Source organism: Lathyrus oleraceus, chromosome 6 (genome assembly GCF_024323335.1).
Source record: "Lathyrus oleraceus cultivar Zhongwan6 chromosome 6, CAAS_Psat_ZW6_1.0, whole genome shotgun sequence".
In the NCBI taxonomy this organism is placed as follows: Eukaryota; Viridiplantae; Streptophyta; class Magnoliopsida; order Fabales; family Fabaceae; genus Lathyrus; species Lathyrus oleraceus.
This window is the reverse complement of record NC_066584.1, coordinates 171,379,032-171,397,252: the sequence shown is the minus strand read 5'-3', so window position 1 is coordinate 171,397,252 and position 18,221 is coordinate 171,379,032. Positions and strand designations below refer to the sequence as shown.

Here is an 18,221-nt window from a genome sequence, read left to right as displayed (position 1 = left end):
ATTGCTAAACATTGACTCGGTCTGTCTTCTATACGATAGTCGGGTAAATCGTCATTGTCATACCCCAAAATTTGCCCGTTAATCTTTCAACACATTTTTCAAGACATTGATCTTAAAGGAACAAAGGCCCAACACACAGGTGGCCCAATCCAGAAAAGGACTTAAACTGGCGTGCTCGCTAGGCGAGCAAATCCTTCGCCTAGCGAACCCTTCGCTGCACCACTCGCCTAGCGAATCTTGCGAATACCAGAAATTTTGGGCTTCATTCTGAGCCCATTAGGTCACAAAAAATCATTATAAATACTACAACTTCAGTCAGAAAAAAGGGGAATCAGTCAGATCAAGGAGACAGAAGGATACGAACAGAAACAACCGAGCAAACCCTGGAGGCTAACCAAGAGAATTCAGAGCAACCCTAAAGGAAACCCTGAAGGAAACTCATCTGCATAAAGGTTACCTCCGCCCAACTCAATCAGGCGCCAACCCTAAGAGTGACTTGCCAATTCAAGGTTGCAATTCAATTGCAAACAGGTTTGCATTACTATTACCGCTTTATGCTCTCAATTTTCATGTGATATTATAATTAAATTCATAAGTATATTTGAGGTTTTGCGTGTGAATTTAAGTATGCATAGAGATCCTGAATGTTTAACCATGTAATTGCTTGTAGTGAATGCCATAGGGTTTGGAGCTTGCTGAAATCGTACTGCTCTAAGATTCATCCGCAGCCGTTCGCTAGCACATCGCTAAGCGAACATGTAGCGAGCGTTCGCCAGGCCCTCGCTAGGCGAGGTAGCAGCGAACGTGACAGTCGCTGATTTTTCTGTTCTGATTTTTGCTAATCTGACATGTTTTATGGCAACCATGCATGGTTTACCTGACATTATTACTGTTGTGATTCCTTTTGCTTTGGTGCAATTCTCGATTGCACCCTGATTTGGTATTCTGACCTGTTTGTTGAATTTTGTAAGGGTTCCCATATTCCCGGAAAAGGTAGCTGGCTAGGTATTCCACTTTATTTATGGGATACCCTTGTGGAGATTCATCCTAATTACTTAATTGATTTTAATGTGGAGATTCATCCTAATTACCTAATTGATTATAAAATATTGCCTTTGAATATGTGATCTTGGACCTCTCTTTGTTGCCTTACGGTATTACGGTATTATGGTCATGTCCCGCGAATGTGGGGATACATTTAGCAAAGACCTTTCGGTTAAATCATCATGTCCCTATAAAATAAATCATCGTCCCTCGGATGTTGCCTACGAATATATGATTTTATCCCTCGATGACCCGTCGTTGTAGCCTATGGTTAAATGATGATTGTCCCTTCGAATGCTAAAGTATCCTTACAAATGTTGCCTTCAATGACCAATCGATGACCCTACGATGTCCCTTTTACATCCAAAGGATAAAAATACTTACTTCTCAATAGTAAGGACAGTTTTACCCTCATAAGGATAGGAAATGCCCATAAAGACCTTGGGTAGGTATAACTCTTAAATGCTGAATCACAACTCAAAATACTTTTCATACCTCACACTTTGCAAAACATCTACTAGAAAATCACCACTTGGTATACATTCATACTAGAATCATTGCCAAGTTATATTTTTCTAAACAACTTTCAAAATTAAATGAGATAAATACTTTGTATACATTCGGACAAGAATCATTACAAAGCTAAACTCTCTTTTCAAAACATTTTCTAAGCAGTTCACAAACACTTTTTCAGACAAGAAGAACATAAGTGATCCAGCAATTAAGAGCCCATGGATAACCATGGATCCAAAGGGTGCTAACACCTTCCCTTTGTATAATGTACCTCCCGAACCCAAAATCTAATTAAGGTCTTTCCTGTTCTTTTCCACCTTTCCTTATTGGATAAAAGAAAAGTCGGTGGCGACTCTTGCTATCCGCGACATTTGCTTTCCAAAGCAAAAGCACCCAAAGTCAGTTCACCGTATGACAGTCATTTTCTAATTCTGTTTCTTTTATGCATTCATCGATGATATCCATGAAGTAGCATGTGTCTTCTATTGCAGGTGCTTTCAAAAATTTGGAAAGAATAAACTCAATTTTCTCTTCTCCTACTTCGAAAGTGAGTCGTCCTCGTTTTACATCTATGATAGCACCGACGGTTGCTAAGAATGGTCTTCCCAGTATAATTGGTGTGACTTCATCTTCTCTTATGTCCATAATTATAAAATCGGTGGGAATGTAGAATTGACCTATGCGCACGGGAACGTTTTCGAGAATTCCTACGGGATATCTAACGGAACGATCTGCTAATTGCACAGACATTTTAGTTGGTCTTAATTCTCCCATTTCAAGTCTTTTGCATATGGACAAGGGCATAACACTGATACCGGCTCCTAAATCGCATAAGGCTTTGTCTATGACAAATTTTCCTATATGACAAGGTATATAGAAACTACCAGGGTCTTTAAGTTTAGGAGGCATATTCTGGATTATTGCGCTACACTCAGCAGTGAGTGTAACAGTTTCGCTCTCTTCAAGTTTCCTTTTATTAGATAGAATTTCTTTTAAGAATTTAGCGTAGGAAGGCATCTGTGTAATTGCTTCTGTAAAAGGAATGGTGACGTTTAATTGTTTCAGTAGGTCAACAAATTTTTTAAATTGGCCCGCGTCTTTGGTTTTAACTAGCCTCTGAGGATAAGGAATAGGTGGTTTGTAAGGTGGCGGAGGTACATAAGGTTCTTTGTTTTCTATGGTTTCCTTATTACACTCTTCCGTTTCCTTAGGTTTACTTTCTTCCTCAGTTGACTTTTTAGAGTTTTGGTTTTCAATCCTTGGATCAGGTGGTCCTTCTACCTCTGTTCCACTTCTTAATATAATTGCATGAGCGTGGCTTTTCGGGTTAGGTTGGGGCTGTCCAGGAAATGTACCAGTTGGGGCAGCAGTAGGCGCTTGTTGTTGAGCTACTTGTGAGATTTGTGTTTCCAGCATTTTGTTATGGGTAGCCAGGGCATCTACTTTACTTACTAGATGTTTAATTTGTTCGCTAGTGCGTACATTCTGGTTTAAGAAATCTTTATTGGTTTGCTGTTGAGAAGCTATGAAGTTCTCCATCATGATTTCCAAATTGGATTTCCTAGGAACGTTATTGTTAGGTGTAGATGGGGCTGGTTTTTGATATCCAGGAGGTATAGCTGGGGCTTGACTGGGAGCTTGTCCTGGTGCGTATAAAGCATTATTAGTCTTATATGAGAAATTAGGATGGTTCTTCCAGTTTGAGTTATAGGTATGCGAGTAGGGATTTCCTTGAGCATAGTTCACTTGATCTGCTTGGATTCCTGTTAGGAGTTGACAATCTGTAGGGGTGTGGCCTTGGATTCCACAGGCTTCGCAATTTTGAGTTACGGCAACCACGGTGGCTGGAGGTGATACGTTTAGATTTTCAATTTTCTGGGCAAGAGCATCCACTTTTTCATTAACATGATCAAGGCTACTTATCTCGTACATGCCACTTTTCGTTTGAGGTTTTTCTACCATTGTTCTGTCGCTTCCCCACTGATAATGGTTTTGGGCCATGCTTTCAATAAGTTGATAAGCATCGGCGTAAGGTTTATCCATAAGCGCATCACCTGCGGCGGCGTCTATGGTTAGTCTTGTGTTGTACAAGAGACCATTATAGAAGGTATGAATTACTAACCAGTCCTCTAAACCATGGTGTGAACAAAGTCTCATCATGTCTTTGTATCTTTCCCAAGCTTCGAAAAGAGACTCGTTATCTTTCTGTTTAAATCCATTTATTTGGGCTCTCAACATAGCTGTTTTGCTTGGAGGAAAATATCGGGCAAGAAAGACTTTCTTCAACTCATTCCATGTGGTGACTGAGTTGGAAGGAAGAGACTGAAGCCATCTTCTAGCTTTATCTCTTAACGAGAAAGGAAAGAGACGAAGTCGAATTGCCTCTGAAGTGACACCATTAGCTTTAACAGTATCGGCGTATTGGACAAATACGGATAAATGAAGGTTTGGATCCTCGGTAGGATTTCCAGAGAATTGATTTTGTTGCATTGCTTGTAACAGCGAAGGCTTAAGTTCGAAGTTGTTTGCTTCAATTGCGGGTGGAGCAATACTCGAATGCGGCTCATCTTGCGATGGAGCTGCGTAATCTCGAAGGGCACGAGCTGGTTCTGCCATCTCGGGTATCGGCGAAGGAAGAAGATTTTTGAGATCAGGAATTTCGATTGGAGGGAGATTGTTTGCAGCACAATACTCCCGAATTCTTCGTAAGACACGGAGATATCGTTCAACGTCGTTGATTCGTAAGTAATACGGTTCGCCATGTGAGCGAGTGTGTGGCATACAAATCAACGAAAGACAAAAAGAAAAATAAAAATTGCCTTAGTCTCTACAGCGTAACAGAAGAGTTACGATATCGACTAAATAAAAATCCCCGGCAACGGCGCCAAAAACTTGATCGCGACTTTATGAGTCTATTGGGGTATTAACTGCAAGTGCACAGTTCTATCGCGTAGTTTTAAAAGATATCGATCCCACAGGGACTTATGAACCGATATACCGTTTTTCTAAGGTTACTTCGTAAAGCTAAGGCGGATGATACTTTGATGATTATGGGGAAAAGTAAAACTAAAATAAGATCTAGATTAAATATCAAATATAGCGGATATCGGTATGTAGTTCGTCGTAATTAGGGAATCAAATCTTCGTTGGTTTCGTAGTTTTAAAATAAATCTTTTCAGTAGACACTATTAATTTAAAAGCCTTTTCTCAAACTCTCGCTCTGTTGAATAGACTATGACTTTATATTAACGTGCGCTGTCACTAATTAGTTAAGTCCAAAATCACTTTTTGAAAACAATAGAATCTATAGAAACTCTTTTTAAGAAAACACTAACCATTTAAACACCCTTGTCTCAAACTCTCGCTCTGTTGACTTAGATTATATAATTAAACTTAAATGCTTAACTCTCGTCCTCACATTTAACCTTTAAAATTACTTTTTGAAAATGATTAGAATTTAATTAACTCTAAAAATTGCTTTCGCCCTGATTTAAAATTAATGTCCAATTTACACTGTCCAGTTAAAAGCTCAAACTTTCGTTCTATTGGTTTTAACTTCTTTATGTTTTTTACTCTCGTACAAAAACTTTGGTGTTAATTCTGTAAATTGAGACCATAAAAAGAGTGATTGTATTTTTAAATAAATTTAAACCAACTTAGTTTTGATTCCTTCATTCCGCTTACTTTACATACCGATATCTAAGTTTATTTAGCCAGACATGCTAAACAAGCCTAAACAATAATTATGCTTAAATAAAACCATATCAGGCAAATAATATAGATAAACAGCAGTGCAGGGCATATATAAATTAAAACAATAAATTAAAGAACCTGTAAAATTAACAGGAATCTTGAACACTCCACCACAGACCGGTTGGATTTGTTCTTGCAATCTTCAATCGGACAGGAAAATAAAAGCAAAGGAATAAAATACTATGATCTAACGTAAGGTTAGATCCAGTAAAAGATACACAATAGTTTTCGGTGTAGAAACTATTGTGTGAAAAATTAATTAAGTGCTCTGAAAATTGACTGGAAAAGAAAAGAAATAAAAATTGCTAGGAAAGTAAAGTGCTGAAAGAATTAAAAAGGCAGTAAAATAAATGCAGTGCCGAAAACTGGAAAATTGAGAGAGAGAGAGAGAGAGAGGTAGCTGCAGGGTTGGATCCTTGGCTCTATTTATATTACTCCAATTTGTAACCGTTTCCCACAAATTCCTTCAGTAAGTAACCTTCACGCTTCAACGAGTCAAACGGAAGAATAGGCTCAACGTGCCTCTGTTGCGCGTCAAAAGCCAAAAATATAGGAGTGGAGTGTGACGTTCGTCACACCATGTGTTACGCTCGTAACACAAGGTAGCAGGGCGTGACGCTCGTCACACCATGCGTGGCGCTCGTCACAGCTTCAGCGCTTAGGCAATTTTGGGCTGGGCTTTAGTGGAATTGTTTCTCATACTTTTTGCACCTCCTTTTCTTTGTTTTTCACGTATGCTTCAAATAATGTTGCCTGAAATAAATAGAAGGAAAAATACCAAGTAATATCGAATAATATGAAATAAATCGAAACAAATAATAATATAATTTAATTAGATCGAGTCCAAAAATGTGATATTATTTCATGTTATCAGATACGTAGGCATGAGGGCCCCAATCCTCACCAAGCACTTTATTATTCCCTTCCTTTTCCCATTCTTTTGCGAGTAATCTTTAGTTATCACCTATTCGAGCGAGAACAATCAAAACGGTTCCCATGGAGTACCATGGATGTTTGGGGTGTTAATACCTTCCCCTTGCATAACCGACTTCCTTACCTAGTATATCTCTTTCCCCCGAGTTTTATTGATGTTTTCCCTTCCCTTTAGGGATAAATAAAGTTCGATGGCGACTCTGTTGTATGTTCGAGTGTGCGATACGTTCGGGTATATTTCCGCTAGCTTCAGCTGGGAGTATTTCCTGGTCGCTAAAAGGAGTCGAGCCTAGTTTAGGTTGTTCCCTCGCTAGTTTAGGTGTTTACCTTATAACTTTACTCGCTTTTATGTATCGTTCCTTATTCGCTATATATTATGGATATTATCTTTTATACTCCCTATTGGGATGGGTTAGATTACATGAGAGGAAAACTCTATACCCGAGCTTAGTATACACATAGGTTAGACTCGTGGATAGTCGTGTACTCCTGCGTTTCGCACGTTGGGGGTCACGAGAACCACACCCAGACTAGATTCACTTGGAAGTACTTTTGTCCTGTGAGTATTCACTACGGCAGGGTATTTTCATTTCGAGTCAATGACTCAGGGAGACCTTCTAGGGACCACCTTGGAGCATAGTCCACACCTGTGAGGGGGATATGGGATTTTTCTGCAGGAAACCATAGCCTCTACATACATTTATTCTTATGAACGTCAAGCTTTTGATCCTGTATCAGGCAGTATACACAGATTATCCGGATTATTGGTACTGTTAACCTATGTTATTGCATTGTTGTACACGTGTTGGAGCTTGGAACTTGGGTTGCTATACCACCAAGGCCTTGAATTTGTGGATGTTGCATAATTATTTGCGTTCCATCCCTAACATATGCATTCTTTCATTTGCATTTCATGCATATTAACCAGAAAACTCACCTTATCCATTCCTCCATCAGAAAGACAACGATTCGCCGACACCGACCACCCGAGGATCATGGAAGAGACTAAGAGCATTGACATAACTGACATGGTTTTGGGGCTATTCCTGGATAGCATGACAACAAACTTCCCAAATTAGGTTGTGATTGATGAGCAAGTTGAAGACATTCTGAAGGAAGATAACAAACAGAAGGTTGCTGCAGGCTTTCCGCCACCTCTTCCTCAAGAACATTGTGTACTTCCACATCAGAGGCCTGCTCAGAACCACCAGAAGTTGAAGCAAAAGCAAACCATAAAAGGAAACAAAGATCAAGAAGGGAGACGTCCTCGCTATGATCCAATTCCTGTGAACTATGCACATTTGCTACCTATATTGGTTAAGGTTGGGGCAATTATGCCTAAACAAATCGAGCCTGCTAAGTTTCCCTACAGCCGTAAGCATGACCCTCATGCCATGTGTGGATACCATGCTGGATACGTAGGGCACTCTACAGAAACTTGTCATGTTCTCAAGGCTATAGTTCAAGAACTCATTGATCAGAAGCTGTTGAGCTTTACACCTGCGATTGCTGAAGTGCCTATTGAGAAAAGGTTTGAATACAAGGGTCCTCCGATTCATGTGCAAGTTACTCCACCTGTGGTTCAATCTGTTATGCAGTATCCGAATCAAGGATACCATCCTGGAATGTTATTGGCCTATCCTAGGGCATCATCTTTTGTTGCTGCACCTCAGTACACCTATATTGGGGCACCCTATGTCACACTTGGGACTCATCATGGCGAGACTTCTTATCAGACAGTTAATCCTGGCTTGGGGCATCCTGCTCGAACGTTCCAACCAATGGTTATTCCTCCGATTCATGCTGCTCCGGTGCAAGTACCTTGTATGCCTACACCATGCTACTCGGTTCCACTTGGTATTACGTCCCAGTATCAGCAGCCTCCTCATGCTCAAGCTTTGAAAAGTCAACAAACTGCGCCACGTGACTATCAAAGGAAAAAGCAGACCAAACGGTTTGATAGAAAGCGTCTTCAGTGTGATCAGATCCCTATGACATATGCTCAGTTGCTACCTTATCTCGTCCAGCAAGGGGCAATTGTGCCAAAAGAGATACCATCAGCTGTTTATCCTTATGGGCCGAAGTACAATCCTAACACTTCTTGTGCGTTTCACGCCGGCTATATAGGACATCCAACTGAAGATTGTGGGTTGTTCAAGTCAAGAGTGCAAAAGCTTATTGACTAGAAGGTTTTGTCATTCTCTGAGGCGGGACCCAATGTTATAACCAATCTGTTTCCAGACCACTGTGGACAGACTGTGAACACAGTTAGTGATGGAGATTACTCAGATCTTGTTGCTTCTTCAGAGGAGTATCTAGGCTACCAGTATCACATTGATTCAATCATATCTCATTTATAATTTCTTTTGTTTGTTAATTGTTGTTCATTTGTAAAACTTGTCTGGTTTTCAGATGATAATAATAATGAAATAAACGTGCATGTTTTGCTTAAATCCATTCGTGGTCACTCATACTTCATTTTATCAGTATCATACTGTTTGTCAAATAAAATCAAAAGAGAATGATCCAATTAAGATACGCAAGATCTTTGCCTGTATGCTTTTGAATAAGACTGTGCTGATGATGTAAGGCATTATTCAATCCCTAAACACTGGAGATATAAGGAAGTTAATCCCTAGTCAATCCCTTTGGGCCTTGTAGTAGGAGTTTCTTTCTTTAACACATAAAACCCTCATGTTTAACCAGGGGCAGGGTAGTATTCAGTTCGTTTAGACTTGCATTCAAAATTCAGAAAGAGAATGTCTCATTTAGTGATCAATCATATCATATACCTCTCAAGAGGATGGAATCACAAATTCAGAATGGTTATCCCTTACCCACAAAAAGGAGTGAGATAGTTACAACCTGTGCAGCAAATCAAGAAAGCAGTGTTACACGATTTGCTCAAGTATAAAAAGAAAAGATGAAACAAAATGAAAAAATCAAAAGCAAATCAAAAGCCCGCTAAGTCAAAAGCTTGAAAACAAGATTGACTTAGGCAAAAGTTAGGGCATCCCGGTGGGCTGCAGACCCAAACGATCAGTCCAGGCAAAATAAGGGTAAACAATGACAAAAGAATTAGAGAATCAACATCAAAATCCTCAACATAAGAGCAAATCTCTGTGATTGCAAATCAAAACAGAAAGTGAGTGGCTATCGTTCTAAACTCTCATAGGGTTCCTTAACCATCACGGCTGATCCAAAATCTTTTCTGAAAGATGGATGCTTGTTCTAAGCTAACTGAACGTAGGATTGGAGAACATCACGAAGAATGGGCGGTTTAGATTAGGTTTTGAGCCTTATATCCTTTCCTTCTTAAACCGTGAACCATGCCACGTTACAACCCTCAAAAGACCTAATTGAAGCATGGTCTATTTCGAAAGCATACTATGGTAGGATCACATTAAGTTGACTCTTAAAGATTTGATTGTCATCGATATTGATACTGATATGGCATTCTAATCAGTGATTCATTCACTAGATGGCATAATATTAGTGAGCACACTTGAATTTTCAAAACTTGCATGAACATGACATTACAATATCATTTTAAAATGAGCACTTTACATGCGAACAATCATTTGACATCAAGGAAGCTTACAATGGGAAAGTTGATCAAAATCCTGATATCTCATAGCTCAGATCTCTTCAAGAGTCAATCAATCTGGGGAAACCATGTCAAGAATATGCAAATCTCTCTAAGGCTCACATTGGGGCAAGCTACCCCAAGAGCATGAGAAGTCAATCATTCCCAAGATGGTTAATCAAGGGAATGCAATTTTAGACGCTGGGGCAAACCAGTCTGAAATACTCAGATGCTGAGACTACTCCGCAACTTGTAACTGGGGCAGTTGGTGCAAATATTCAGTACATTGGGGGTAGAAGCAGGCTACGCAGGTACAAGTTCTCTCCATGTTTCGGACATAATCCAGAAGTCTTACAATAACTTTTGAGCTTGAAGCAGGTGTCGGAGAATCACGTCTGGACGACCATCATCCTATCCCGAATTTCCCACCGCCCTTTATATGAGCATCTGGCTTAACCATCGCATAAATCATTGTCATGCATAAATCACGTCGCTTCACTCATGCATATCATTCATAAAGCATAACATGAAGCCTTACAAGCAAGAAAAGACAACAATCCAGTTTTGTTAACTAATTCAAAGCCCAACCTTTGCTTGGCAAACCACAAAACTCTCATCACACTACGTCCACTATTAATGGGCAAATTTTTGGATACATTAGTATTTAATCCTCTTCTACCTTGAATACCTGAAAAGCTTCCGCAATTCTTGTATTCAGGTTCAAGAAGATTAAATAGGGGCAGCTGTAGTGCCCTGAAATTTGCCCTCCTTTCTGCTTTTCATCTAACCTGTAACCTAATACCCATCTAACCTCATTCATATTTCATTCATGTGCATCCTTCATTCATGACTAACAACTGCTAACAGGTATCATGGATTCAGGGTTTGTGGGTGATAAAATCAGGGTTGGACTGAAGAAGTATGGTACTGCACATCGTATGGGTCGAAACCCTAATTCATGACGTTTCTATTCTGGGATCTTGTGCATGACTTGTTGTTTGGTCGATATTCATCTGGTTTGATTCATAACATTGACCTAAGTCATTTGGTTCAGGAGATTGTAGTACATGTTCAATCGTCCATACAAAAGTACACATCTTTCGCTTGAGTTGACTTTTTGGTCAACTAATTGACCAAAGTTAATCATCTGACCAAGATCAATTCCCTAGCCCTAACTCATGCTCATATTCGTGCTCACTTGTAAGCTATGTTAAACCATGCTCATTTGTCCATTCATATTTCATTTTGAATCGTTTTTTGAACCACATTGATCAATTGAAACCGTTCACGACCATTATATTCACCATTGTGTCTTGACTTCCTACTCGAATTGAGTTTAAATTCAAATTTGATTTTAATTGCAATTTAATCCCGGAGGTTCAAATTGACTTTGTCCAAATTGACTTTTGGAGGCTCAAGTTGATCTTTGAAAATTAAATTGATTTTAAAAGTCATTGCATCTTTTTTATTAACAAATTGATTGCAAAGAACATTGATCTTTAGATTTCGGATTGATTTTGATTCCAAGTTGATTTTGAAATTTAAAGATGAATTAACTTTAGAAGTCATTAAACTTTTACTTTTGAATTTTGGAATTCCTTTTTTTATCGGTTAGAATTTCTTCCTTCTTTTTTTACTTTTGGGCCTTGGTTGTTCATTTAGGACTAGGCCCATTCTTTTTATTTTAGAAACCACCATTTACCAATTCTAGATCCATATCCAATAATTATCCATTTGAAACTAAGTAAAACCATATCCAAATATTTCTTCATTATCCATTTTTACTTAAGTGAAACCAAAGCCCAATTGCTAACATGAATAGCATCCAAAATGCATTAGCAGCACAGCATGGGAAACTCATAAGGCATAGCAGAAATAACTACAAGCAGCATAATCCAAAAGTTGCAAGTCCGACGACAATGGAAACGAAAACACCAAAATTATGCAAAAAAACAATAGCATAACATTTCAATTATAACTAACAACTAATCATGAATTCACCTAACTAACTAATGATTTCGAAAATGGATCCGCTTTTCTATTCTTTCTAACAATTCCATTTACCTGCAAAATGGTTTCACTCTGCTAATTCATAACAGGGTAAAAAAAAATTAACACTAACTCAAAAATAACTTCAAATTCATTCTGAAACCAATTTCATTTCGCATCTCAATCAATTCACACAATAGAATTCCAGTCTGCATTTACAGCTAGCAGTAGCACTTCACCTAAGTTCCAATTCAATGTAGCTTTAACAAATGCTTTGATTTTAATTACAAGTGAAATTCATAACAGAAGAGTTTACAACTAACCAACTTAATAACTAACCTAACAGAAACTAATAACTAACTTCCAATTTGGTAACTAACTTTAGCATTTCACTGAGAGTGTCGAAACCAAAAATCTGAGTCTTATATAAGGATGCTTCGGTTCAGAATGGGGCTTCTTGGTTTTCATTGATTTTCAGAAAAAAAACTCACGTTGAGAAGAAGTTTCTTCACTTCTCAGCACATGTCCTCAACCTTCTTCATCTCCCTTCTGCAATTCCAAATTCCAGCCACTGCAATAGAATTCCAAATCCTGCAATTGGAAGTTGGAGTTCGGCGAAAAAAAACTCCCGGATTTGGCAACCGAAATCTCTTGGTTCCATCCACAACAACCTCGCATCCACCACTTTGTTCATCGCCATCAACAGAACAACCGAAGAAGAAGAAAGAAATTTTCTGCAATAACTCACGTGAGGATCCGGTTTTCAACCTCTTCCAATCTCGGTTTCACCATCTGCTTCTTCCATGGCACCACCATCACAATCCAATTTGCAGCGACTCGGCATGAAGCAAAAGAAAAGGCGAAGTAAGTTGCGAACTTGAGAAGAGGAGCAGAAAATCAAAGCCGGAAAACAGAGAATTCTTACCTTCAACCCGGTGAGTTTTCTTTAAGTCGCGCTTAAGATCCCGTTGATTTAGCAGCGCTGTGAGCACGGTGGTGAATGGTAAATTCGACTTCGAAGCATTAATTTCTGAGGCGCGAAGGTAATTTATTGATGTTGCACACGACCTAAGACTCGCGAGGCAATCGAACGTGATCGACCCGTTGGAAGCCCAATCGTGGAAGAATAACAGAAAGCTTCGAAACGGAATCCATGCCTGGTTTTGGAAGTGAGAGCGAAGCAGTTGTTTTGAGCAATTTCGTTGAAAAGCGGCGGCGAGCGAGAAGCCGGATTCTTGCGTTTGCATAAGCCGTTTTCCCCAATTTGATTCAACTTTTCTTTTAAGTGATTTTCCGTTTTGATAAGTTAGGACTCGACACTTTTTATGCTTCAGTTGAGGTATTGTGGTGAGAGATTGAAGGAAAGAGCTTAGGGAGGTTCGATTTTGTGGTAATAGTTGGCCAATTTCGCCGCCTCCGGTATGGGGGAGTAGCGCGGCGGTGAGAGTTCTTCAAGATAGAAGCGTGAACTCGGAGGTGTTCTTCAAGATGATTCACGGTGGAGATGTTTGTACGTCCGGGGGCGATGTCGATTGTGGCGATGTCGATCGTGCCGATGACGTTTCCGGATGCAAGGTAATTCGTCGTTCTCTTTCGATTTGAAAAGGAAGACTGAGGTATTGTGGCGTTTGGAGTGCCGGACCGGGTTCGTTGATTGTTTGTATCATTCAGCTTGGGCCTATAGGCCCAAAATCGCTCTCTACACCACCAGTTGGATCCTGCACCCCACTAGCTTGTTGAAGAAGATCATGGGCCTAAAGCCCATTGGTTGCTCCGCCACTGTTCATGTGCATCGTGGGCCTGCACCCCATTCTTCTCCAGAATCCCATTTCCAGGTTTTTTTTTCTAAATTTTGCTAATTGTTCTAGTTAGAAAATAGGATTTGATTAGGTTTCTTAATTCTTGATTAACATGGCAAATTTTAGGCTAATTAGGTTTCTTAATTCTTGATTAACATGGCAAATTTTAGGCTAATTAGGTTGTTAGTTTAATTAGGCTAGTAATTGACAATTAGGAATTAAATCAAGATTTTAGAATTAATTAGGTTAATTAGGTCGATTTTGATAATTAGGAGATTAAATCTTGATTTTTTAGAATATTAGGACAATATGATTTAACTAGAATTTTAATTAGAAATAGTTGTATTTTTGATTAAATTTAGAATAGTGCAATTTTTAACATTAGGTTAAACCATTCTTGGGTTCTAATTAGGTTTTGATTTGGACCTATTTCATAAATGACAATTTTGCCTTTAGAGATAATTGTAGATCTTTTATCCATTTATGCCATGATCCCATTAGGATTAGAATTTATCTTTAGGATTTAATCAACTTTAGGCCATAGTTAGAATTTGGACATATTTCACTATTGACCATTTTGCCCTTTATGGGCCTATTTTGATGTTTTGTGTTGAAAATTACATGTTCCCCTTAGGATTAGAATGCAATTAATTGTAGGGCTTAACATAGAATTTTATTTATGATTTTAATCAATATTTTGACATGCTCCTTTAGGATTTCTAATCTAACTTAGAATATTCAATCAACTTCTAATGCATGATCCCTTAGGTTAGTTTCTAATAATTACTAACTTCAATTAGATCCAAAAATAGTTCCCCACCAAAACTAAAACCAAACCCCCGATTAAATTGATCAAAAGAAATTTTGATTAATTAAATCCTTTGAACTTTTATAATCCCACAGTCTAATTGAGTGACCACCTTGGTCACTTAGTAGGACTTTTCTTTCACGTTGTGGAGCTCAAGGCCTCAAGACAAGATCTTCAATCAAGGCATCCTCAGTTACACCAAGAAGCGGATTATTCAAGCACATCAAAGGTGGCGTCTTCAAATTTCAAGCACTTCAAAGGTGGCGTCTTCAACACTTGTTAACTCAAAGTTAGAAGAGTGTGACACGAGCCTTAAGCAATAGAGAAGGAGTGGGACTGGAGTATTCATACCCCATTCTGAGTATCTTTGGGTATGGGACGTATGACCCAGCGCTCATCGTATTCACCTCTATTCATAGACTTTAGCACAATTCTAATCATGCGATTAACAAGTCTATCTTCACAAAGCAAAATACAACAAAGCAAGGACAACATCAACAACTTATCAGTCATGAATCAAGTTGTACGATACGAGCCTTAAGTAATGGAGAAGGAGTGGGACTGGAGTATTCCTACCCCCATTCTGAGTATCTTTGGGTATGGAATGTATAACCCAGCGCTCATCGTATTCACCTCCATTCATAGACTTTAGTGCAATTTGAATCTAACGATTGATAAGGTCTTCATCTTCTTCATTGCAAGAAACAACTACAAAGACTCTTCTCTCTCCATTTGAAAGTTAGTGTGATTCTCATCATCCAGTAACTATCAAGTCTCTCTTCATTCTATTCAAGTCTCTCATCATTCCACTCTAATCATTTCAATCTCAATCATTCATTCCTCTTGCCTCCTATCAATTTCTTTTCAACCCTAGTGGGCTGAACTACGAAAGCTCTGATTTCCTCATTTCACAATGAGGATATGTAGGAAGGAGAACCCGGTTTCTTCACGAGCTACCTTATTTATAATTCATCCTTCATTTCAATCAATTCTACTTCTTTTGCCTTACCAATCAATTTCTTTTCATCCCAGTGGGCTGAACTACGAAAGCTCTTATTTTCTTATTGCATTATAAGGGTACATAGGCAGGAGAACCCAGTTTCTTCGCGAGCTCTATCTTATTTATCAATCTACTTTCTCTATCCCCTAGATCACTCTCCATTCATGCAATCTAAACCATCTTTTCGAGATCAATCATACTTCTCCTTGGACTCCTTGTCCATCCTTTTAGGACGTCCTGAGGACAGTCCGTCTCTTCAATCGAGAGTTGTTTGGCGCTTATCCCAAACACTAACCTCCTTTGTTTGGCGCTTATCCCAAACACTAACCTCATCCTTTGTTTGGCGCTTATCCCAAATACTAACCTCCTTTGTTTGGCGCTTATCCCAAACACTAACCTCCTTTGTTTGGCGCTTATCCCAAACACTAACCTCATCCTTTGTTTGGCGCTTATCCCAAACACTAACCTACTTTGTTTGGCGCTTATCCCAAACACTTTCTTCCTTGTTTGGCTCTCAACCCAAACGCTAACTTCACCTTTGTTTGGTGCTTATCCCAAACACTAGATTCATCCTTGGTTTGGCTCTCAACCCAAACACTTTCATCCTTGTTTGGCTCTCAACCCAAACACTTTCTTCCTTGTTTGGCTCTCAACCCAAACACTAATTCCATCCTTGTTTGGCTCTCATCCCAAACGCTAATTTCATCCTTTGCTCTTCGATTAAGATCTTATCCTTCTCTTGGATCCAAGCTACTATCCTGATTTGATCTCGAATTGCCAATTCCCCAGCAAGTGGTACACTACTCCTTGCAGCCAGTACTACCAATCTCTCTCCCTTTATTCTCGTAGTTCCGAACTACGAATGCTCTGACTTTCTCATTTCACAATGAGAATACGTAGGCACGAGGATGTGAATCCTTGGCGAGCATACTTATAATTATTTCTCCTTCGCCTTAGGGCATCATTCATATCTCTCACAATTCACTATCTACCTTCGATCATAAATCATTCATCCATTGACATATCTGTCTCTTTGACATCGAAATACACCTTCTTTGGTATTCCATACCCATCCTTTTAGGACATTTGATACAGTCCGCATTTCATACCTAGAGTTGTTTGGCGCTAATCCCAAACATTTAATTCCTTCTTTTTTAGCTAAAACCTTACAGTGGCGGTCCGCTAGTCCACGTATTGGTTAACGTTGTTTCCCTTTAAGGTAGAAACCTCACTTCTCTTATGGATTCCAATACACTTTCACCTTTCGATTTCAAACAATACTTATCCAGTCACTTGTTACCAAATACTCTATTCTTTGACTTTGGTCACTTCACTCTATTCATTTCCATGACACATTCATAATCTACCTTCTTTCACTCCATGTGATATACCTATTCTTTGAGCCAAATACACTACTTTTATGCTCCATCTTGTACCTCCTTGCGAACCAAGAGTTGTTTGGCGCTTATCCCAAACACCTAATTCCTCTCTTTTCGGTTGTTCCAGACAGTGCTATAAGTGCTCTACGCCCTCACTTGTCGGTTCAAACAACCTGTTTACTCTTGGGTTCACATTTTCACCCCTTTTTGGAGTTCAAATCATATTATCCTTTGGTTCAAATCATACTTCTATCACACTCTTTCCATCTCCTGCCTCTAGTTCCTTGAACTACGAAGCTCTGAATTCCTCATTGCACTATGAGGATACGTAGGCATGAGGGCCCCAATCCTCACCGAGCACTTTATTTATTCCCTTCCTTTTCCCATTCTTTTGCGAGTAATCTTTAGTTATCACCTATTCGAGCGAGAACAATCAAAATGGTTCCCATGGAATACCATGGATGTTTGGGGTGCTAATACCTTCCCCTTGCATAACCGACTTCCTTACCCAGTATATCTCTTTCCCGGGGGTTTTATTGATGTTTCCCCTTTCCTTTGGGGATAAATAAAGTTTGATGGCGACTTTGTTGTATGTTCGAGCGTGCGATACGTTCGGGTATATTTCCGCTAGCTTCACATAGAAATTAGGGTAGATTGATTAAAGGTTATCTCACCGAGGACTTGGGAGAAAATACCTTTGAGAACTGGTAGTAATTGATATTTGTTGATGCAATAGTGACTCAGAGTTGTTACAGGAATAAATCACACACCTTCCCTGGCATTGTTCCTTTTTCTCTATAAACCCTTATTTTCATTCTTGTCTGCCTTTACCTTTATTCTTATATTTTTACACCTAAAAACCAAATTTATACTTTTTGTTTAATTGAATGATAATTTAAACTCGATATTGACTTGCAATCCTTGAGATCGACATTCGGGGAATGTCCCCATTATTACTATAAAAGGCAAAATAGTACACTTGCTATTTTCCCGATCAAATTTTTGGCGCCGTTGCTGGGGACAACCAAAATAGAATTTAATTTTAAGTTCAATTAAAATTTTGTTGCTCTGCAATAAATTTATTTTTCTGTCATTTATATATTTTCATTCACTAATCTGTGTATGCGAGGAGAGCCCTCAGCAGAATTTCTTTTTGACGCAAAAATTGAGAGAACCCTTCACCGTAGACGTAGAAACGCTAGATTGGATTCCAAAGAAGAAGTTCCCTCTGATCACTCAGATTCAGGAAAAGAAATTATGGTTGAAGTTCCTCCAGTTCCACCATCTCCACCTCGGGAAAGACTCCCAGATGACTATGGAGGGGCAAATGCACCGGGTGGTAGATTGACCATTGTCAACCAACAAGTGAATGTGACGAACTTTCAACTGCATCCTAGCACAATCAATCAACTTGAGA

General features: G+C 39.1%; 1 non-coding gene across 1 annotated transcript; it reads left to right on the top strand.

The window, feature by feature from the left end:
• Positions 1-3,688: 3,688 nt before the first annotated feature.
• On the top strand, positions 3,689-3,795 carry LOC127099291 (small nucleolar RNA R71). Its single transcript, XR_007793813.1, has one exon. It is a non-coding gene; the product is annotated as a small nucleolar RNA R71 (small nucleolar RNA).
• Positions 3,796-18,221: the final 14,426 nt, after the last annotated feature.